The sequence below is a fragment of the Erpetoichthys calabaricus genome, chromosome 17, assembly GCF_900747795.2.
Source record: "Erpetoichthys calabaricus chromosome 17, fErpCal1.3, whole genome shotgun sequence".
NCBI classification, from domain to species: domain Eukaryota; kingdom Metazoa; phylum Chordata; class Cladistia; order Polypteriformes; family Polypteridae; genus Erpetoichthys; species Erpetoichthys calabaricus.
The window spans coordinates 10,116,528-10,140,554 of NC_041410.2; the positions used below are offsets into that span (position 1 = coordinate 10,116,528).

At 37.4% G+C, this 24,027-nt stretch overlaps 1 protein-coding gene across 1 annotated transcript in view; it reads right to left on the reverse strand.

Moving 5' to 3' along the window:
- Positions 1 to 24,027, reverse strand: part of brd4 (bromodomain containing 4) — a 131,622-nt gene that overhangs the window by 75,876 nt on the left and 31,719 nt on the right. The window contains exon 3 of the mRNA XM_028823356.2: positions 19,271 to 19,454. The gene's annotated coding sequence lies outside the window, so the exon portion shown is untranslated. The remainder of the gene's footprint in view (positions 1 to 19,270; positions 19,455 to 24,027) is intronic.

The window sequence follows — 24,027 nt, forward strand, 5'->3', positions numbered from 1 at the left end:
ATTCTGCACTTATGGGGTGTACTATAAAAGGGGATGAGACAGAATTCAGGAATCAGGTGCTTTCTTGGTGCTAAGAGAATAAACAAGGAACTGATTATTGATTTTTGCTACTCTAAAGAGCCTTTATGTCCATCTGGTCACTATTCAAGGAGTAGATGTAGAGGTGGTCAATTCCTACAAGTACTTTGGGGTCCACATTAGTGACTGGTTAGACTTGTCTCAGAACACAGAGGAACTATATAAGAAAGGGCAGAGCAGGCTCAATTTCCTTAGAAAACTCACCAATTTTGTATTGTGGAAAGTGACATCCTTCACATCTTCTACAACTTTGTGATGGGCATTGTGAGTTTCTACACTGTGGTGTGCTGGGCTGGTAAAATCACAAGCTAATTAAAAGGGCAAAGTCAGTTATAGGACACACTCTAGACCCCCTGGAGGTAGTAGCAAAGGACAGAATTAAAACAAAACTGAGTGCCATTATGAACAATGCTGCACATCCTCTCTCTGACACCCTCAGTACTTTCAGCCAACGAATTATGCAACAAATGTGTGTCAAGAAACACTACTGGGGCTCCTTTATACCAACAGCAATATGAGCCCAACAGCAATATGTCTGCATAATGTCTTACTGTGACAGCCAAGTCGCAACTTTTCTTTCTTTATTGTCATTCCAGTGTAAGTTCAGACCAAAGAGTGTGTATACTTAGTTATTTGCTTATCTACTTATTTATGTAATTATTTATTTAAAGAGGTCTGTAAAAAGCCATCTATGGTAAACCATCGTTACCTAAAGGAATTCATTGTAATCTTATCTATTGGGCTTAACTGAAAAGTGGCAAAAACCTAATGATTTTTCAACTCTATCTTGTTATGTTTACTTTGAATGTTCTGCAGTAGCTCAGGTCAGGGAAGCTTTTATTGAGACACGTAAATATGAAAAGAATAGCTAATGAACACCCATTTGTTCTTCGAGTGTATGGCTGCAAAACTGATAATGTACAAACCAATCCTGCTTCTCACTGTTTTATGACTCTCCAAGATACAGTTTTACTTTAAGTGATCTGACTGAATAATTAACTCAGTTAAGCCCCCTTTCTTAGAGCCTCATTCTTTAGAATGATTTACATAATCTATACTTAACATTTCTGCATGTAAGCTTGCAACTTAATTCGCTGGACTGTTTTGACTTGATATACAGTAGCATGTAAATTTTTCTACCTACTCTAACAGGCCATATGCAGTGCCCCTTCCAGATGTCCCCAATTATTTATTTAATTATTTTTATAAACATCTCATTTATCTAGTAAACAAAGTGATCCAACATCAACTGTAAAAAAGTAATTGACTCCATTTACATAAACCAAATTAATGGCGGAATTGTCACGTAACTGAACCAATGAAGAAAGGTTACAGCCAACCCTGTTCAACATAGCCTTAACCTATTTTGACCTTTGCTATCTGAGTCAATTTGCCAGCACAAAGACGCAACAAACACGTAATGTCAAGATCAAAGAAAATTCAATTAAAAAAAAAAAAAAAAGTTGACTTGCATCAGACTGGAAACAGCTACAGTGCCATTTATAAGGTTCTGAGATTCCAACAATCCACAATGACAGCCATAAAATCCAAATCAAAAAACAGTAAGGAATTATCCTAGAACTGGCCAGTCTGCCAAAAATGCTACAAGGATCCGGCATAAAATCAACCAGGAAGTCGTTAAGGTCAGCATTTATTACTCCGTAACAAGACACAAACTAGATTTCAAAGCAAGAGGGAAACCACTCCTATCCAAGAATATCAAAGGTTCATGGCTCATTTGCCAGAAGGAACCCCAAATGTCAAAGCCTTCTGGGAATTGAAAGGAACAATTCATGCTCAAAATCCACCAATGGCCTTGAATTAATGCTATTATGGAAGACAATAATTAAACTCCTCTACAGCCAGTGAAAGACAAACTGAATTATGAGGATTGTTTAGTTATCATTGCAGTTAAAGTTGGCACAACAAGTTATTAAGTGTAAGGAGCAATTGGTTTTTCACAAAGTGCCTGCTGGTTCTGGATAACTTTCTTAATTCAAGATATGATACAAGTTAAAAAGTGTTATTTGTTCAAAACTTTGATGTAGAACAGAGATAAATACAACAGGCATTAGTGGGCCAACAATGAACAGCAGCAAACAAAATCAAAATGTCCATTGAAATAATGTCTTTTCTTCAATTCAATATAAAACCTTGTTCGTGTTTTGCCACGCTTCACTTTTGTCCATGAGTAGATTTACCAGAAATGGTATATCTAATAATATTTTACCAAAAATACATTTACAAATGTTTAAGATACTGCCAGCATGAAACTAGATACCTGTCATGTGGATTGCGTGTCACAGGTAATTTTTAAATGGATGTTTTCATATTGTTTGCTGTTGTTCAGCATTGGTCCTTATTTCTATTTTACATAAAGAATGTCAAATTAACAATTTTTCTTTGCCAAAACCTCAAACACGAGTTAGGTAATATGTTAAAAAAAAAAAAAAAATTTTTGAGTGAAGTATTCCTTTAAGTGAGCCCCTCTGGCCTTATTCTTTCCACTTCTGATATTTGTCTGTCACCCTTCCTATGGGCGGAGTGGTGGCTCTGAGGCTAAGGATCTGCGCTGGCATCCCGAAGCTTGCTGGTTCGAATCCCCGTCACTGCCAAAAGAGATGCTACTCTGCTGGGCCCTTGAGCAAGGCCCTTAACCTTCAATTGCTCCAGGGGCGCTGTACGATGGCTGACCCTGCGCTCTGACCCCAAGGGGTATACGAAAAAGATGCATTTCACTGCGTGTTGTCCTGTATAACTATGTATGTGACAAATAAATAAAGAATTATTATTATTATTATGCTATCTAAATTAGACAACCATCATGAAACAGCTCAACAAAATGCAGATTAATGGTATAATTGTGCGTTTCAACTAGTGCTGGGCGGTATACCGGTTCATACAGTACCAAAAACCGTTTTTTATCTTTGTTATGATATGGATTTTTCTTATACCGCAACACCGGTTCAAATACCCTAAACAAGGTTCAGAACATGGCGCAGTGGGAAACTGTTTAAGGGGAGACCTTTTTCACTGCTGCACAGCTAAATACTCATGCAACGGAATACATGCGTTAGTGGAGGTACTGAATGGTGAAAATGGACAGAGAACATTCTGAAACTGAAGCTGTAGCAGACGATAAAGTTGAACATGATGACACAGAAGAACTTTTGCCGAAAAAAGGAGCCTTGTCTGGAGATACTTTAGTTTTAAAAGGTCAGATGTGGACCATTATGTTCAAATGTGTGAATACTGTTTCTATACTACTGGATAATACTGCAAGCCAAGTTGTACTTGTTTTATTTTTTTTTCAATACTGTACCTGGGTACTGTGTAATAGTGTGACGACATGATGAATTTATTCGACATTTCCACTTTATTCTTGTCATAAGCATCGAGATTAAAGTCAACATGTTGACTTTATTCTCACCCTTTATGTCGAGATTAAAGTCGACATGTTGACTTTATTCTCATAATTTGTCATTAAAGAAGAACATTGTAAACTAAACTTCATCTTAAAATGAATATTGAATTTAATAGATTTTCTCAAACCCCATCTTAAGTTATGTAGCACATTAAATGCTTTGTATTAACTGTTCCCCGAGCCATATTAATCGCTACATGCTTATTAAACTGACTTCCTCTTGCACTAAGAGGAGGTGCAGGCAGCAATCACCACACAGAATACATTAATTTCATGATATTCCTGCTCCCTGAACATTTAGAATGCTAAGATAAATAGTTGATATTATTTTCATGATGAAATGCATTAAAGCATGTATTAATCATGTGGGGACACGGTGGCATGGAGGGTGCACTGCTGCATCGCAGCAAGGGGGTTCCGGGTATTCCCTGCCTTGAATTTGCATGTTTTTCTGGTGGGTTTACTTGGCGTGCTTCAGTTTTTTTCAAAGTCATGTAGGATGTGGGGTTTTGTTATGCTATATTGACCCTGCTAGTGTATGTATTGCTCGTATTCACCCTGCGATGTGCTGGTGACCTGTTCAGGACTTGCTCCTGCTTTGCACACAATGCTTGCTAGGATGGGTGCAACCCTGAATGGATGGCATAATTAAACATGAATAACGAAGATTTTTTTAAAGTTCTGAACAGTCTGTGGTCCAAGTTTATAACTAGTTTTAATTTCACAAAGACATTTATTGTGTGGTGATTGGTTATGTGGAGAAAGAAAAAGGAAAGATAGGAACTGGGGGTTTGGTACGTCAGACAGAGACAGCACGACTGCAATAAAGAAAGTCCGCTCAGAAGAACATCCATTTAATTCTGTGTTCTTGTCACCGACCACCAGATCACGGACCCAATATTTACACAATATTTAAGTTAAACCTATACGATACCCATTCATACATCTAGTTTTTTGGAGCCTCGTCACACCTGCCATAAAGTTCTCTACACTGAATGTACACCTGGGGACCCTTTACTGCGAGGGAGCAACACTACCGTGTATGTTTAATACCTGCTTTAATGCATTTCATCATGAAAATTTATCTTAGCATTCTACATTTTCAGAGAGCAGGAATATCATGAAGTGAATGTATTCTGTGCAGCGATTAGTGCAAGAGGAAGTCAGTTTAAGAAGCACGTAGTGATTAACAACTGGGTCGGGGAACACTAAACACAAAGCATTTACATTAATTTATGACGGGGTTTGAGAAAATCTAGTAAATTAAACATTGATTTTAGGGTGAAGTTTAGTTTATGACACTCTACTTTAATGACAAAATCCATCTTACGAACCGAAGGTTGTAAACTGGATATGGACGCAGGGCGCATCGAGGCGCACGCGCACTGCCGCACTGCACAGAAAACACAGAAACGAGAAGGTTGTAAACCGGATGTCACGCGCACTGCAACGAGCCCGCCACCTGTAAACTAGACCTGCTCTAATCCACTGTGCCAGTAATGTAGATCACATAACGGTCACTCAGTTTGGCGCCTGCCCCAGAGTTCAGAGTCAAACGCAGCGGCGTCCACAGAGAAAACAAAAACGAGAGGATTCAGCGCATATGTGAAACACATTACAGTACGGAATCCCCAGGTGTCCAAACTACACGGCGTGAACCGGATATGGATGCAGGGCTGAACTTGCTGTGCTCCACTCTGCCAGCAGTCGGTGTCAGCAAAGGCAACGGAATCACGTCTCCACAAAACGAGACCGCTTTAGTACAGATATGCGTATGTAATTAAATGACATTTCCCCAGACGCACCCACCCTTCATGATATGTCATCCATCCAGATATCGGACGGAACAGAAACTGATTGCCATTCTTGGATTTCCGATTCGCTGGCGAATTGCGGGCTTACTAGCAAACTGAGAATAAAGTGGAAATGTAGACTTTAATCTCGACATAAACGGCGAGAATAAAGTAGAAAAGTCGACTTTATTCTTGACATATAGTTTTTTTTTTCCCACCGTGGCCCTAATACGCTTCCATAGGGCTATACCACAAATAGCATTATAAATGCAAGTTGCAGTTTTATTATTTATGTATATAGCTTAGCTTGAAGCAAGGACCATATTAATGCAGTTTGCCTTAATGATGGTTCAGTTGGTAAAGATATCATCACCAAGTTGCACCTGTTTTATTTTATTTTATTTTTATTTGGTGAATACTGTGTAATGCACCTGGAAGTTGCACTATTTCTCTTCTGGTTCGTCCTGCTTCCTCTTCAAAAATGATCCTGCCCACACGCAGCCGACACGGCATTTCTCAATTCCTATTCCTGCTCTTCCAAACCCTTCTCCACGCTGCCTGAGGCCACCCATACACCCCCACGCCGCTTTTCTCTATTCCTATTCCTCCTTCGGACTACTGCGTTCCCCGCTCCACTCTCATACATATTGGTGTTACGTCACCACCCTATATCTAGCCTGACCGCGTGACCTTTCACTTCAGCCATGTGGGTGCCTGGGAATCTTTTCCGTAGCCTGCTACAGAAAGGTACTCTGTCGACCATTGCCACTGGTTTTTCTCCTTCGTATTTTCGGTATACTGCGACGGTTGTTTCCTAAGCCTTTGTTACAAAAATGAACGACAGTATCTTCTCTGTCGACGGGTTTTTGTACAACGTCATCTCTATTCCGGGATCCGGCAACTGCCTGTTCCTATCAGTGGGTTATTTCTTGACACAAATGGTTGACGAAGGCAATGCACTCTCACTACGACATAGGGCAGTAGTATTATGCCATCAAAAGGTCTCTGCAACGGAACAAGACTCATCGTTACCCAAATACATACAAATATTATTGAGTGCAAACTGATCGCTATCCAAAATTCTGAAACAATCTTCATTCCCAGAATCTCTCTCCCTTCCTTCCGACACCAATCTCCCTTTTAAATTTAAACGCACACAATTCCCACTCAGACTCGCCTTCTCCATGACTATCAACAAGTCCCAAGGACAAACATTTGCGTTAATCTGCAATAACCAGTCTTCAGCCACTGTCAGTTGTACGTGGCTTTTTCTAGTGTTAGATCTTTCAACTCATTATCTGTCTCCACCAAAACACCTATTCACAACAACGTCTTTCAAGAAGTAATTATTTACTCTTGATTTCTGAATTCCTTTCTCACTGTTTTCCGTTCCTATTCTTACACTGCCGTATGGTACGGCGGGCATCGGCTAGTTTATTTTGTTGTTATTATTTATTAGTTTAAATATTATGCAGTTTAATGATGGTAAAGTTGTTTAAAAAATCACCTTAACGTGTCAGTGGACAGAGATTGTTAACATTAACAGAAAGTGTAGTTGGTTTACAAAAAATATTTACTATTTATTCTTTTTCTAAGACATGTTCAGTGCAATACAACTTTTGACAAGCACCTCTGGATATTTTACTAAGTCTAAATGCCTCTTTGGATGGTTGAAAATATGTTGACAAAATTTTAGTTAAGTTGTTTGCAAACTTTGTTCAATAAAAAAGGCTCTATATTTTGACTGCATCTGTCATGCAATGTGATTCCTTCTCTTCATTAGTGCCACCCCCTTGAAAACTACCAATTTGTGGAGCCATGTAAACCTGTATTAATACTTGTGTGCACATTAAAATGTTTTTTTGTACAATGTACAATTCTCATGACAGTGGAACAGGTGATTCTTAGCCAGTAATTGCAGCGGAAAATGTGGTTAACATCCACTAATGCATGGGGAAAAAAATACCATCCAATATCGTGAAACCGGTATAATTTTGAAAAATACCGTGATACAGAATTTTGGTCATACCGCTCAGCACTAGTTTCAACCTATTAAAACAGTTTGTGGACACCTCAAGAAGCCATGGGAATTGATAACCCAAGAATTGTGTTCCCTTTGCTTAATATGATACTTCATTGCATTACTTGCTTTATTGACAATTCTTCCACTGCAAAAAGCATCAGTTCCTTCACTTTTTCCATAAATAACCTAACCTGAATAATTAATCTAATTATAGCTCATTATACTCTTCCATATTTCCCCGTCTTCCTCCACTGACCAATACCTTTAAAAGATTTTCATTAACGTTATTTTCAACTATCAATGACCTGAAATATAAAATAAAGCCATAATACTTGTCTTGTGTACTGGTCTCTCTCCTGAACAAATTTCCAAAATCCATAATTCATGTACCAGTTCCAGCTATTAGGAGAATAATAACTATTTCTAGATATTGCCTAGAATATTAACTTCATGAGTACAACTTTTAGAAAGTAATTTCCATTAAACAGAACTCGTTAGTTGGCACTACAGACAAGATTAAGAAAATTAAATCAGTTTAGGTTATGACACTATCATTCATACACTTTTCGCAAAGAATTTTGGCGTCATTTTTAAAACCTGCATAAACTAAACTGTCATAGATGCAAGAGAAAGCACAACTCTTTTATTAGGATAAAATTGCATCTAAAATTCCTAACACGTAAAAAAACTACACATTTTTCAAAGTTTTAACTTGAAACATTATAGAAGCAAAGTCTTCCAACATTTGTACTATTCGATACATCAATGCAAGAATAAACTAATAAAATATCTACAAAAATATTGAAAAAAATCAATATAAATTATACTTGGTATATTCTTTGTGACTATCCTATTAGAATTATTTTATGGACTTTTTTTGTAATTTCTTTTCACATTTGAAGCCCTCATTCTTCTGCATCACTAACAATGACCTTTCCTTAAATTTTCTGCAGTTTTTTTTTTACAACGTACTTTTTCAGAGCCTTCACTTCTCTGCCGTATACCTAAGATATGCCTTAACCCAGATGACAATTTAGCTTGCAGAAAACACAAGCCTGCATCTTCCTTCTACTTAACACTGGTCTTGGGCGTAAGCCACCTGTAGAAGAGTTACTTTCTCAATGTACACTTGGATAGACATCCAAACACTCATTACAGACCACCTCCTTGTTGTTCTCCACATAGTAGTCTAGCCATTGTTGTGGGATTAGAAGGCATGATGGATGGTTCCAGCATCTTCTTTCCCTGGCCCCCAGACGAGGTATATTCTGCTTCTAATATAATTATGCTGTCTAATGGGATATGTAATAGGGAGCGTACCCTGTGCAGTAAACTGTATATGTCGCCACTTCTAACTGCTATCTTTTAGTTTGTTTGACATATTATCTTTCATATCTGAACCAAAACCAAACAACCGAATTAACATTACAACCTTTGTTTGGAATGCGCGCATTCACAAGAGAAGCGTCTTCAAATTAATGTTGCAATGCCCCTTTCTGGCTGCAAGAAACAAAACTGCACTAATAGTTCATCATGCTGAAATCAAACAAGTTTAGTTCCACCAACAAAAACTACTCCAAGAAACTGTAAAGCAGCTACTATTTATATCCCTCCCATTGTTATGGCAATTAGAGATGTGGTGACTTAAGTTTTTAAGCGATTTGCACTTTCAGCCTCCTGTTTCAGAGTCACAACAGTCCGCAGGAGCCTTGGGTGTTGCAATCTAACAGCTTCCATTTGGCTCTGGCACAGGAGACAAATTTAACAGGGTGCAAAAGCATAGTTCATAGCACTATTTCCAACAAAACTGAAAAGCTCGCTATTTGCCCTTGGAGCTCCATTTCACCACAAATCTATTGGGTGCAAGCATGCCCTCTGTGCCCACATGCCCTCTACTGTACTCTGAAAAGTCCTATTTGCATGGCTCCTGTGAGGACCTGACTCTTTAGGTACCTGCTTAGAGGTAATTTGTGGCCAGTTTGTTACAATAGGATTTGACCTATGCAAGCATCAATAAAATACATTGTTGAGAGTTCTGTTAAATGAAAAAAATTTAAAAAAAAGTTTTCCTTAATAAAAGACATCACAATTAAAAATATTGCACATCTCTACTGTACAGGTGTTGGATGGAAAATAATAATCATAATAAAAAAAGACTAACAAAAAACTACAAAAAGCAGAGTCTGATTCACAAAGCAAAACTCTGCCTTAAAAGTGTTTTTTTTTTTTTTTTTTTTTTGAAACACCAAACTTGGAGTGGAAAGAAAACATTATCTGAATAAAAAACCGCAAAAATGTAAGTATTAATTTTAGACTCTGTTGTATATTAATCAATGAATCAACAGAATGAAACACCTGGCTACAAACCAATAAGCAAAACGACCAATTAGAAAAACAAATCATTTAAATACCTTGACACTGTTAGAGGGTAGTTTGCTATCCTTTCCAGCAGTTGTTCCAAGGTTTGGAAATCCAAAAAATCATTTGCATTTGAATGCATTCCGTAATCCAAATTTTCTGAATGTTTTGTAATCCAAATTCATTCAAGGTAAATTATTAAATAAATAAAAAGTGAGTCAGTGTTTATATTCCAAAGAGAAATATTTTAAGAGTGTGGAAGGTGAGAGAAAAAAAAGATTTCCAATCCATTCAATGTCCATTCACAATTAAGAGGTCATCCCTGTTATTCAATATCTTGTGTAACCCCCTCTATCAATTTCACATAATTTATACATTTTATTAAAAGAAATCTACTTCCTCACAAGAAACTAAGAACATTTGTTTATCACTGAACAAATTTTCTTTACAAAAAAGCTTCAACAGCAGCACCAAATTCTCTCAAAGTATGAGTCAGAATGGCTCGCCTACTTCCTCCCTGCTGGTATTTTAACACTGCAGCACACTCCCTCCAGCAAGAAACTAGTCACACCCTCCACCTCCACAAAATGCAAGATTAAGCGAGCACATGTAAATTCAGGTCTACTTGTATAATCAAATCTCAATGGGAACAAAATTATAAGAATCCTATTGTACTGTAGTATTAAGTAAGAGTTGATATCAGAATATGAAATATAATGTCAAAAATAAAAATAAAATGCCTTATATTGAGACATTGCATTAAATTAGTCCACCAGGTGGTGCATATATTTCTTGACTTGGAAACATTTGAAAAATGATCAAATTATTTAATTAGTTTACAATACCATAAAATACACTTTTCATTTCCATTTCTCTCACAATGCATCACAAGTCTTTTTCACCATTACCAAATATACAAAAGCTGTTTAATGTCTCCAGTTTTACAACAAAACCTGCAGCTCACTTATAAACAATGACAATAATTTAATACTGAACACATGCTAAAAAAATTTTAAAAGCTTACAGTATCGATATTTTTCAAACATTCCACAACTTTTCATCCCTGTCACTTACTGTAAATAAGTATACTATATTTTTACAGTTAACTGTACATTTGGAAACAAATAGTAACATGGCAACAAGAACTTCAATGCATTATGACCTGACTTCAAATTAAAAAGACTTATGTAACATAATGCATTAATTCTACACCTTCTATCGTTCATCCAAATTCTCCCTTCTCAAACAAAACAGATGGAACAACAAAATAGCTTTTAAAGAAATAATGGATTGTTTCAACATTAGTACAGCATGTATTTGTCATTTCAAACAATGATTTCACGGTATAACCAGTAGCGAGAGGAAAAGAAAAAAGAAGAAAAAAAGTCAAATATTACCTTCATTTTTTTCTAGGAAAATAAATGTATATTGTGTGGGAGTGTTGTGAGGGTATATAGTCAGCCACAAATCATAAGATGATTGCTAAGGAGGATATCTGCTCAAACCTGACAGCATTGGAGAATACCCACAGTAAAGACATCAAAACAGTACAGAAACCATTGAAAACAATTGAAAATGAAAAAGCTTCAGTGTGGGACATGAAAATGAACATACAGCCATGCACAGATTTATGGCCAACCAATTACTTACGGTATATATTCCCTGTAAATCATCATTATATTTACTTTAATGTTGCCAATATTTTCCTTTTTATGAACTATTTCTTCAATCCTATTAAACTACACAAGCTTTCCCTAGTGAATTATTCATTCATCACCACAAAGCACCAATAACTGAACCACTCTTTTCCCCCACAATGTAAACACCACAACAAAGCAACAACACGTGAACAACAAGCATGGAAGCTGTCCCCCATGAAGTACCAATTCATCAATGCAAAGCACCGACACATGAATGATGAGCAGTTCCCCCACAGAGCTTTGGGTGCACAGCTGAATGACACTTGCTCATCCCTTCATGCAACAGTTTGTGACTGGCATAACAATAACTAAGCAGCAGTTCAAAAGTACTGTCTAGTACCCTCAAAAAGGCTGACAAGACTCAAATATCAGTATGTTCTACTCCATATTGCCACATAAAGTATGCTTACTGGTGACCCACAACCACACAGCCTCAAATACAATGACTGATGCACTTTGTGACCAACATACAGCCAAATGGCTGGTTCCAAATGATTATGTAAGTCAGTTCATGACCGTACTTCTTTCCCTTCAGGCTGGCTTGTCTGCATTAAGACTGCTGCATATACAGTAGCTATCTGCTCTATACTCAATCTGCTCAGTTTTTGTAATAGAGATCCAGTCAAGTATTGTATTGTTTTGTGGGGGGCTGGTGACATTGACACTGACACACACACACCCACCAGCTGTTATATTTAACGAATAAACTAGGAGGAGAAAGTTTGAAACACTAATGATCTCTGTCTGTAATAAAAAGATTTCTAGGAGTTCTAAGTTAAAGGAGCTTCTTGGCTGTAAAAGCATATCTATACCCATTTCTGTATTAAAAAGAACATAAACCTGGCCTCCTTCAAATGGGCAGTCAATGAATGACTCATTGATCTTTCCAGATGGAGAAACAAAGTACAGAGGTCAGGCTATCCCAGGGTCATATTCAAAATTGCCTTTAAAGGTCTCTCAAGTATAAAGTATCACCAAATACCCATAATTTAAAAAAAAAAAAAAAAAAAACACCACATACTGGCTCCACACACACACACACACACACACACACACACACCAGAAAGCTAAAAGCTGCCTTGAAACTGTAATGGTGTTTGCTTGCCAAGTCAAAAGATTTTCACATATTTCTTTATTAAATAGTGAAATGATTTGGCCCAGCCAACTCTGATAAAACCTAAAATACTCATGTAGTATTTACGTTCAGTTTACTTTGCAACTATCAGCAAAATGTTGCTCTGTAGAATATTCACACAAAATATTCCAAAAACTTAGAAAATGTGGCCACCAAGGGAAAATTTTACATCTGATATCTTTAACTCTGAAAAATGTACTATTATGCAATCAACAAAAACACATTTTCAAAGCAATAGCTCCTTGCATCTGCTAATTTGTTGTTTAACTGAAGAAATTATCCTAGTAAGAAAGAGGCCGATTTGAATGTCCCAACAATACGTTGTGGCGGGCAGCTGGGGGCTGTGCCCAGCCGGGACGCCTAGAAGGACCAGGAGAGGGACTACTCCTCCCCCAAACCACGAGAGGGCAGCCGCCCTGGTTTGTATGGGGGGCAACGGGAACCCTATAGGGGCCCGTGGCCACCGCCAGGGGGTGCCCGGACGACTGTGGAGCCCTGGACATCAGCACTTTCACCACAGAAGGAATACCAGGGACACCCGGAGTGCTTCCAGGTGCTCATGAGGCACTTCCGACATACCAGGAAGTGCCGCAGGAAGCTCATCAGGAGGCACCTGGAGCACGTCCGGGTGAGGAAAAAAAAGGGTCCGCCTCCCTCCACTCATTAGCTGGAGTCGGGAGGAAGAGGACAAAGCTCGGAGGAGAGGAGTGGATGTGACGAAGAGAGGACAGGAATTTGAGAGGCCTGGACTGAGGGTGTGTGGTGCAGAGGCACTGGGTTGTGTGCAGGACATTATTTATTGTAAATATTGTAAATAAACGTGTGGTGGTGTTTGAACCATTGGTGTCTGCTGGTCTGTGTTGAGGCTGGTTTCCACAACATGATAGAAGGGTTTAATTTGCTGTGTCCTGTTTAAGTCACTCAAACAGCGTACTGAGGTTTGCTAAATTGCAGCTTTACAGTATAGTATTTTGTTTATAAGTAATCTAAGATAAGCAAAATGTACGTATTATTAATGTACAACTTACTTTCGAAGTTGTCTATTTTTGATGACTTTCCAGGTATTTTGAATTACTTTTCTTATATCTTCACAATCTGATATCCATCTAATTTTCATGTTATCTATAACTTTTTCTGCTATCACAGAATTAGTAACATTCAAATTAGATAAAAAATACAACCATAATGACAGTTATTCCTTAATATTGCAATATTTCGAAACAAGGGAAAATTAAATGCACATAAATTGGGTAAAAAGTTACAGTAACTTTTTAAAATAATTTTTTAAAATAAATGCGGAGGAAGAATTTATGGTCGCCTACCGTTTTACTACACTAAAGCAGCTATTTAATGACTTGAGTACTACCACTAGGTTTATTTAATAAATGAAACCGTTGTCAGGAATGGGATAGGAGAAAAACAGAGTCCTTAGATTACTAAGATTTGCTTTTAGAAAACTACAAATGTTCTGTTTTGTTGCTAAAATTATTGAATTGATACATATTGCATAACATGTTGTAATCCAGTAACGTCTAAAAAGCTGCCCGCTCAATCTTCAATTTAACGCTATCTAGACAAGTGATTAAGTTCCGTCTCCTGGGGTGTGCCTGAGATGTATGTATTTCTTGCTACATTTTTTTTAAAATCAGTCAAATTCTTTTTGATTCACTTTTTCTTTGGAGCTTGCTCTCTTAATTGTATTCGGCTACTGACTACTACAATACCAGTGCAAACAACACAGAATGCTAAAGGACAAGAGCCACTCTAGTATTACCTACTTGTGTGTTTATTAGCAAATAAATGGCATATATAATGAGAATATTAAAACAAAACATGTAAAAGCAAAAACAATAATTACTTACTCATTACACAGATCTATCCACTATGTAAATTAAGGGAATTTTTGATAAAAAAAAGAGTAACAGCTCAGTTAATTTAAATAGAAAGACCAATTAAAAGCAGAAGGGGTTGAGAAGAAAACCTGTATCAATAAGGCAACACACCCCAAGGGACTGATGCACCCCTGGTTAAATTTGAGAACCACTGACCTACTGTTAAAACAAACAAAAAAAATATATTAACGCTTATATTCAGTGGAACTGTTCCACTGTTCCAGACAATTCACATTTATCAAGTATGCTATTTTTGTAAATAATTAATGTTTGGCAGACTAATTAAAAAGAGCATGTTGCGTTAAACAATAGTGAATCTATTTTCACTTACTAATTAGCCTAAAATATCTAAAGTCTGCTTCATAAAGGAGTAGAAGCCATTTGTAACTTGAATTGCATCAGTCCAATACCTTAGGTTCGAAGCATACAGAATATTAATAAATCATGGCACATACTGTTGGCTATGACATTATCATTAACAAGGTCAGGTGTAGATCAAAAGGTTAATTTAATAATAACCTTAAATTATTTAATAAATAGGAGAGCTAGTTATGTTTTGAATGTTAACACCACAATTCACAGTCAAATCTAAAGCTTAAATGTAACTGTATGTAAAGCTTTTCATATTTTGGATAGAAATCTAAACAATAGAGGGGCATTTTGTAAAATATACCACCTCCTAGTACTTTTTAAACTTAAAAGTAGAAAAAGAAATAAAAATAGGTCTTGTATGGATTCAATTACCTCTTTTTATTAAAATTGTTACAACCATGTAAATATATTTAATTAAAACAAAAATCATGCTTCATATAATTCAATGGCAATTACCATGAGACTTAGGGCAAACTTGCTAAATTTAAAGATACAGCATATCATCACTGGCTAACAGTCACTTATTAAATACTGGTTACTGGAAACCAGACAGAGTGTGTTATTTACAACCTTCTTGTCAAATTTCTCCTCTAAACACCCAGGTTTTCACTTAAAAAGATTAATTGCTTAAACTTGATAATTAATGTATTTTATATCGTTTTGAGTATAAAAGTGCAGTTAAGATCCCAAAAATAGAATGGTATATGAAGAGACATTGCAAATGCACACTATAAGTAATCTACACTAACTAATAATGATCAAGTGGACAACACAGTTCACAACAAAATTCCTAGGGGATTGTTTTGGTGGTGATCATTGGACTAGTTTGACAACCACCTAACAATGAAAGGCAAAAACTGACTTTCTACATGGTCCAAAAATGTACATAATCTTAAGCAGCATGAAGAGAAAACAAATTTAAAACACAGAACGGCTGTACCTTTGTACAGCTTTGGAGTTTCAGCTACCTCACACAAGCTGATGGCTTGAGTCCATTAAAAGAAAAAAAAGTTTCATCCAATTCGTAATTCTCTTATTCAGAACCAGCTAACAAGTCGTTAATGCCAATTTAGGCAGTACCTGGTACAAGGCGAGGGACCAAACCTGGACAGGGAACAATGCACTGCAATGCACATACCAGAACTCTAAGTCTCTGCTATTTCTTTGGGATGTGGGAGGAAGAAAAAAATAAATAAATAAAGTCACATGTACATCCCCATGAAACCATTAACCAGGAAAGGGATTTGAAGCTGCAGCTGTGTGGCTGTAACACAAAACACTATACCACTGTGTAGGGATGCACCGATACCACTTTTTTGGAAAACGAGTACGAGTACTTGCATTTCAGTACTCGGCGATACCGAGTACTTGCCGATACCGAGTACTTAATAAAAACATGATTTAAATTTACAGGTAACAGCTTTAGTCATATAATTTAACAAAAAAAACAAGAAACTCTCGTCTATCCACTGGGAGGTTAGGCTAATTAGCGACACGGGGCTAACACTGCTTGTCCAAATATCCGTGGTGAAACTAAACGCAGAGGAGGCTTGCAGTAGGCTGTGGATATGTTTTTTCACAGAGTCGTGTAGTTTAGGCAGCTCCGTGTCAGTCATGTAGCGGCGGCTTGGGACATCATATCTGGGCTCCAGAACATGCAGGAGACGCAGGAATCCCACATTTTCTACCTCCGAGAGTGGCTGGTCACTCAATGCAATGTACTCGATAATTGCACGTGGATTGTCTCTGGACATTTTCTCTCGTCTTGCAAGAGTTTGCTGCAGCGTGGGTTGTGTTGGTTTAGAAGCGTGGGTCAACTCTTTGTACTCGTTGTTGTGTTGGGATTTTAGGGGCTTGATTAAATTACTTGTGTTAAATGTGCTGCCTTTTGAGCCTCCTCTGGACAATTTCGCTGAGCACAATTTGCAGTCCGCCTTTGTTTTGTCGTCTTCATTCACTTTGAAATAGTTCCACACGGCTGACATGTCTCGCCTCGCCTTCTCCCCGCTCTGAGCTGCAGCCGGGGCCTGGGGGCGGGCACTCGGCGCCTGTGATTAACCCCTTACACGCCGCTCAAACATAGACATTTCTCAGACCGTGGTATCGGGGGACTTTTAACGAGTACGAGTACTTTAGAAAATGTGGTATCGAGGCCGATACCAGATACCCGTTTCGGTATCGGTGCATCCCTACCACTGTGCTGACTAAAAAAGGTGACAAAAATTAAGGACAACTGAAACGATGAACTTTGCCTAAATGACAAAGAAAAATGTTATATACATGAGATTAAGTCATTAATTTTACATTATTCTGACATATTGAAAGAGGACCTAGGTAAGGACTGGCCCAATTCAGCAGCCCAGATTTATAGAAATATGTTAGTGATCCCAAAAATATGACAAATAAGAAAGCAATTTTTGATACCATCTCAAAACAAATATGCGCCTCTGCATTATATCAAAGATATCAAAAAATAAACAAGTGCAAATCTCAAACCCGTCTCTTCAGATCAATACGCCTGTAGCTTAACACTGTTTGGTTATATGTACCTTGCACTGTATCTTATGAGAAACCCATGCTGTAATTACATGTATTTTTTTAGCACTGAACGCATTAGCAACACCATTATTGAACTGATTCAGTACCCTTTTACTTGCAATATACCATATTAACCAGCATTTAAGTAGAAATGCTTCACATTTAGTATGGAAAAAACAATACTGGCAAGTTATTTCCCTACTGAAAAATTCATAAATCACAGGCACAAAATATTTGGATGCTTAGCCTTTGCCAAGTATCTGTCAAATGCCACACAGGCTAAAGAGTTCAAACATTATGTTCAATTTTCTTTTACATTTTTCACTGCAGAAAATCACTTTATTTATTTTGCTGATGTATGCAGACACAGAATCTCAGTAACTTCACACACAGTATGCATATTTTCCAAAGCTTCTTAATCTAATCTCACGTTATAAGTGCAAGGTAAAGAACTAGCTTTGAACAGCGTGGCAATCCATCATAGGGAAACAGCTCCATAACAACATGACACTAGCAAACCCAAGGAGTCACAAAAGCATGTAACTATTGAGCAAAAAAATTAATCACTTCAGAAAAATAAAACAAATGTATGACCAAAAAAAATTGCACTATTCATGAAACAAAAGGTACAAATTTCAACAAAACACAAAAATGAAATTTAAGTAAAAAGTCTTAAAAAAAAAAAAAAGCAAAAACATACAACTGAATAAAGCTAAAGAAATCCTTTTTTTATTCATATTCTAGCAAAAAAAATATATCAAAAGTGTATGTCTAAAGTGACTGGCAATTTACTTCATACAGTAAAAAGTACAGGGTAATACAGAGAAAAAAAAATAGGGTAAAGAATGAAAGTTCAAGCAACAGCAGACATGTTCAACTTGTGATTAATGTAAACAGAGATCAATAAGTGGGCACTTATCTAACAGCTGCTCCAAGAAACTCTGTATGAGCTACCACAATAGATTTATTTCTAGTACAAACAAGAGACTTCAAAATTCTTACAGTGCCAGGGATAAAGTACTCCCTGTACATATTCTAAAATAAAAAAATAATTTTAGATTTGAAAGATAATATAAAAGGCATTTTTCTGCTTCATGTGGGAAGGGGGCAGTTACAGAAACCAACTCATGTTATCTCTCTTTGCTTCAGAAAGCAAACCAGTCCTCCAAAGTCATAAGACTGATCCCTCCCCCAATAAAAGGGACAGAGAAAAAAAGGTTGCACCACAAATACACTGGCAGGATGAGCCAAGTTCTGGCCTCTTGCCCCCAAGTCACTCCTTTGTTTGCAGAACAGATTTATAGAGGGTTCCATTTTTTCATCACCAAACGCCCAAACCACCCCCACCTCAACCCTGCCTGACACGTGCACTGCTAAGCAAGACAAAGCAGCAGCTGCCAGGGAGACATGAACAGAATGAAAAAAGGAATGTCAAAGCAGTAAGATAATGTGCAGCAATCTAGTATGAAGGCTAATCAGAGCAGGGAGAGAAGCAGCACCAGAAACAGGCAGTAGACAATGATCTCAAGAAACAGCAAGAGTGGTAGCTCAAACCTTCCCCCACTTCCTTCAATCATCACAATTTATTTTAACCACGGGAATGGAAGAACCCAAAAGGCCTGTCAAATTGCCTACAAGGAAACCTATGGCTCAGACACTAAGCCCATCCCCCACGACACAATCTGCCTGCTAGTGAAGGTTTTGGGAAATGAAAACATGATACTGAGCACAGATGAAAGCCACAGAAAGGAAGTGAATCATCTAAAAGCCAAGAGTAGCAACATTAACAGCATACCTTAAAAAAATTAAAAGAAGCAACAACCATCCTCACAGATATATTCCAATCATTTAATATTATTCTGTAAAACAGTCAGTGAGTCATTAAAAACGGTTCAGTGGCGTTATTAATTTTTATTAATAAAAGGAATTAAACTGTACATGAAAATAATTAACTTACGTATTGATGTTTTCTGTTTGATTGCAAAGTTAGATGATTTCCCAAAGGCCCTATTTGAAAGGGCTCATTTTGAAGATTCACAATGTCAAACAATTACTCTCCAGTGTATACTCTTCAGCAAATAAAAATCAGATGCTTGATAAGTGAAGTCAAAAATAAGCTTGTACTGAATGTGTAGTCTCACCTACAAAAAAAATGAAACAGTGATTAGTGAAAATTAATTGCAATTTTCTTTGTATTTAAATATAAACAGCAACTTTCTGACAAGCTTCCATTAATAATCAGAATTGAAATATTATTTGGTAGATACTTGTGACAAATAGGCAGAAGATTAAAAGGAAACTTTTTGCTTGACATTAAGTACATCTTGAGGCATACCATGCAAAACAACATTCTTGTAAGATAGTCTTAGTAAAAAGGTATTCATTAAAAACAAACAAAAAATTACTACTACTTCCTCACCCCAAATTCAAAATGAATAAAAAATTCTAACAATAACTCAAACCATATAAATCTCACCATGATCATTTAGAGTGTTGGACACACAAAAATTCACCAAGAAACCAAAAAGCCATTAAACAGATATAATCTTAGACTTTCAAAAAAATACTACTTACCAATGGTATAAAAAAAAACACAATACACACTCACACTTAAAGGATGGGTGTACAATGCAGCATAGTACCAATATGGAGTTGATTTACCCCCCTTTTAAACCACAATTAATAAAACTATTTTGAAGTACAGGAAATTGTTTCGAGGCACATTTTACTCCCGCAATACAAGGGTTGTTTTCCACCTTTGTTTGATACTACATTATACAGAAAAGTAATAATAAAAAAATATTAACATTTTGTTATACTATACAAGTCAAAGGTATTTTTCATATTTAACATGACTTATAGGGACTTTTAAGGATACACATTGATCATGATGTTAAAAAATAAAATAAACATAAGAAGGTAGTTAGAGGAGTTCTTCCCCAAATAATTCTAGTTGTACAAAGGATAACTTGTTTAATATATACTTAAGAAAAAAACTTTTACGCATAAACATATTGTTTATGTCCAGGAGCTGGGCAGTCACTTGTACAGTAATACACTTTCTCATTATCAAAGTTCTCCGCAAATTAGAATTTACTAGAACTCATTACTTCGGGTAACAGTTTAAGGGCAGTCACAGACATCATTATATTCATGGTTCTGAACATATGTTTTTTCCAACATACTGACAGATGGGCTGTATAAGGCTGTTCTGGTGACTAGTATATGGATATATATATTTAAGAAACAACAGATGGAAGAAATTTTTAATAGAAATGTGATTTAATAAGTAAATACAACAAGATCTACATAATGTGTAAGTGTATTCAACAATATGTGGTGTGTGTGTATACTCAAATGTTTGTGCAACCAATCAGCTTCAGCCACAACAACTAAATGTACAGTAAAGGAGGTGACAACCCTTAAGTGTGCATGAGAAGCAAGGGGGAATTAAACAGGATCCCAGGAGGTACCACTTCTCCACTCGTATTGTTTTACAATCAATAGGAAAAAATGACTTGACTTTAAAATCATGAAATTTACCTTTAAAATCTTTAAGTGATATCTCCTCTAAATCAAGGAAAAACGGGGGTAAAAACATATGTGTAATATCATATCAAGCCTTCCTTACTTAGGTACAAAGAAGTGATGTCAAAAATGTTTTTGCATTCAATACAAATACAAGTGAAATTTTACGATACACAATAACTTGATACCACAGTGAAAACTGAAATCCTACTTGATGGCTTTTTATTAAAGTACCTCAATTTACTGAGGTTAGCAATATTGTGCTTTTTCTGTAATACAATATAAAACACAAATACTAACAGTAACATCAGCTTTAAAATACTGGCATATCCATCAAGTAGTTACCCAATTATCATTTAAGTAAACAAGCAATAGGATATATACATATCAAAATACAATGAAAAGCGGGGATCCCACCAGAGTAACAACAAATTGGGTTTAATATCATAGGGGAATTTCAGCATAAGGTTTAAAAGGAATGATTTATCATAAATTGCCTGATTATATTAGAATTTGAACATTCAAAATTTATTCTGACATTTTCTGTCAAGTAACAGAAAAATAGTTTAAAAATTCAAACATTATATATGTACTGTTGAATTTATGAATTCCAAGATACGATGCATTCCATATATTTCCATTTAAACAAATGCTGAATGATGTATTTGTAACAACATGCTTTTAAAGTCTGGTTTGTCAGTGAACCATTCTGTTAAATCTAAAATTTACTAATGTAACATTTTATATTTGCATCATTAGGTAGTAAAAAAATATTACTTAAGAGTAATATTTAAAAGATGACTCAAATTTAAATTTCAAATGCCAGAAACTCATTGTGGTTTAATTTTGCAAACAATTCCTGTTTTCTTTTTGTTTTGTCCCAACTTTAAAGCATCTTGAGCAAAATAAAACTTGTCAGTTTTACATGAATCCTTTATTTCATAACTCCTCTTAAACAGCCTTTGTTTCGATTTATTCAAGGTTTCTTATGCAAGTGATCACATTTTGTTATTGCTTATGCCCATATACAACTCCAGAATTAGAAAACTACTTAGGCTTTCATTACCTGTACTCAAAAAAATGTACAACTGTGAGGCAGCATTACATTCTTCAATGTACCACTTTTATACATGACGTGTGCTTTCACTTACTGGTTATACTAATGAACATTAGCTTGCCTTCAATTGTCAAATGAATAAAATATTTAGTCTTCACAGATTTGTATCTAGCAATGAAGCATGCAGTTTCATTTGTCCTGCTAATTGTGTGTTTGAGTTATTACATATTCTCTGTTAAAATGGTATGTCACATTAATATAGAGAGATGTCCCTTATGTTTTGAAGCACTGAAGCACAAAATATATTTTATTTTCGCATTAACAAATGGCATTAAGGGCTGTTCAGTCCCTGTACGATCGGTGCCAGAGCTTGGTCCGCATTGCCGGCAGTAAGTCGAACCCGTTTCCAGTGAGAGTTGGACTCCGCCAGGGCTGCCCTTTGTCACCGATTCTGTTCATATCTTTTATGGACAGAATTTCTAGGCGCAGCCAGGGTGTTGAGAGGGTCCAGTTTGGTGGGCTCAGGATTGGGTCACTGCTTTTTGCAGATGATGTTGTCCTGTTTGCTTCATCAGGCCGTGATCTTCAGCTCTCTCTGGATCGGTTCGCAGCCGAGTGTGAAGCGGCTGGGATGAGAATCAGCACCTCCAAATCCGAGACCATGGTCCTCAGCCGGAAAAGGGTGGAGTGCCCTCTCAGGGTTGGTAGCGAGATCCTGCCCCAAGTGGAGGAGTTCAAGTATCTCGGGGTCTTGTTCACGAGTGAGGGAAGAATGGAGCGTGAGATCGACAGGCGGATCGGTGCGGCATCCGCAGTAATGCGGGCATTGCATCGGTCTGTCGTGGTGAAAAAGGAGCTGAGCCGCAAGGCGAAGCTCTCAATTTACCAGTCGATCTATGTTCCTACCCTCACCTATGGTCATGAGCTATGGGTAGTGACCGAAAGAACGAGATCGCGAATACAAGCGGCTGAAATGAGTTTCCTCCGCAGGGTGTCTGGGCTTTCCCTTAAAGATAGGGTGAGAAGCTCAGTCATCCGGGAGGGGCTCAGAGTAGAGCCGCTGCTCCTCCACATCGAGAGGAGTCAGATGAGGTGGATCGGACATCTGATCAGGATGCCTCCTGGACGCCTCCCTGGTGAGGTGTTCCGGGCACGTCCAACCGGGAGGAGGCCCCGGGGAAGACCCAGGACACGCTGGAGGGACTATGTCTCTCGACTGGCCTGGGAACGCCTTGGGATTCTCCCGGAAGAGCTAGAATAAGTGGCCGGGGAGAGGGAAGTCTGGGCATCTCTGCTCAAGCTGCTGCCCCCGCGACCCGACCTCGGATAAGCAGGAGACAATGGATGGATGGATGGATGGCATTGCCATTGAATTCAATTGTTCTCTCATTGGCTAGCTAAGTGGAGTTAAGGAACACGCGTCAAAGCTGGTGAGTGAGTGATTGAGGAGGGCCACTCCCCTCGGACCATTGCGTGTTTCTTGGATTCACACAAATAAATCAGTACCACAGGCGAACTATGATACATAGCGAAATGAGAGAAGTTGCAAAATCAACCAGAATGTTCAAAGAAATTATAGAAAGAAAGAAACCCGATCTAAATCCATTAAGTAGTTCTCTTGCTAAACGAATGTAAGGTACATTCCGAGGCAGGTGTGCGAGTGAGGAGGGCCCTGCCCCCACTCCCTTCGGCCCGTTGTGTGTGTCTCGGATTCGTGCAATAAATCGGTACCGAAAGCGAACTATGATATATAGCGCAATGAGAGAAGTCACAAAATCAACCGGAATGTTCAAGCAAATTATAGAAAAAACCCAACCTAAATCCATTAAGTAGTTCTCTCGTGAAAAAATTACAAACATTGGATTTTATATATTATATATTAGTAAACCTTCAAAATAATGTGCAGTTGAAGTCTCAACAGCATTCTCAGCATTTCTGGAGCTTAGTAGAGCCAGATAACTATAAGAATCTTCACCAAGCTGCTCTGAAAATGTCTGCTTTGTTTGGGTCTACATATCTCTGTGAGTCTTCCTTTTCTGACATGAATGTCATGAAATCAGAGTTCAGAACAAGACTGACAGATGAACATTTAAATGACTCCATAAGAGTGAACCTAAGTGGTTCCACTC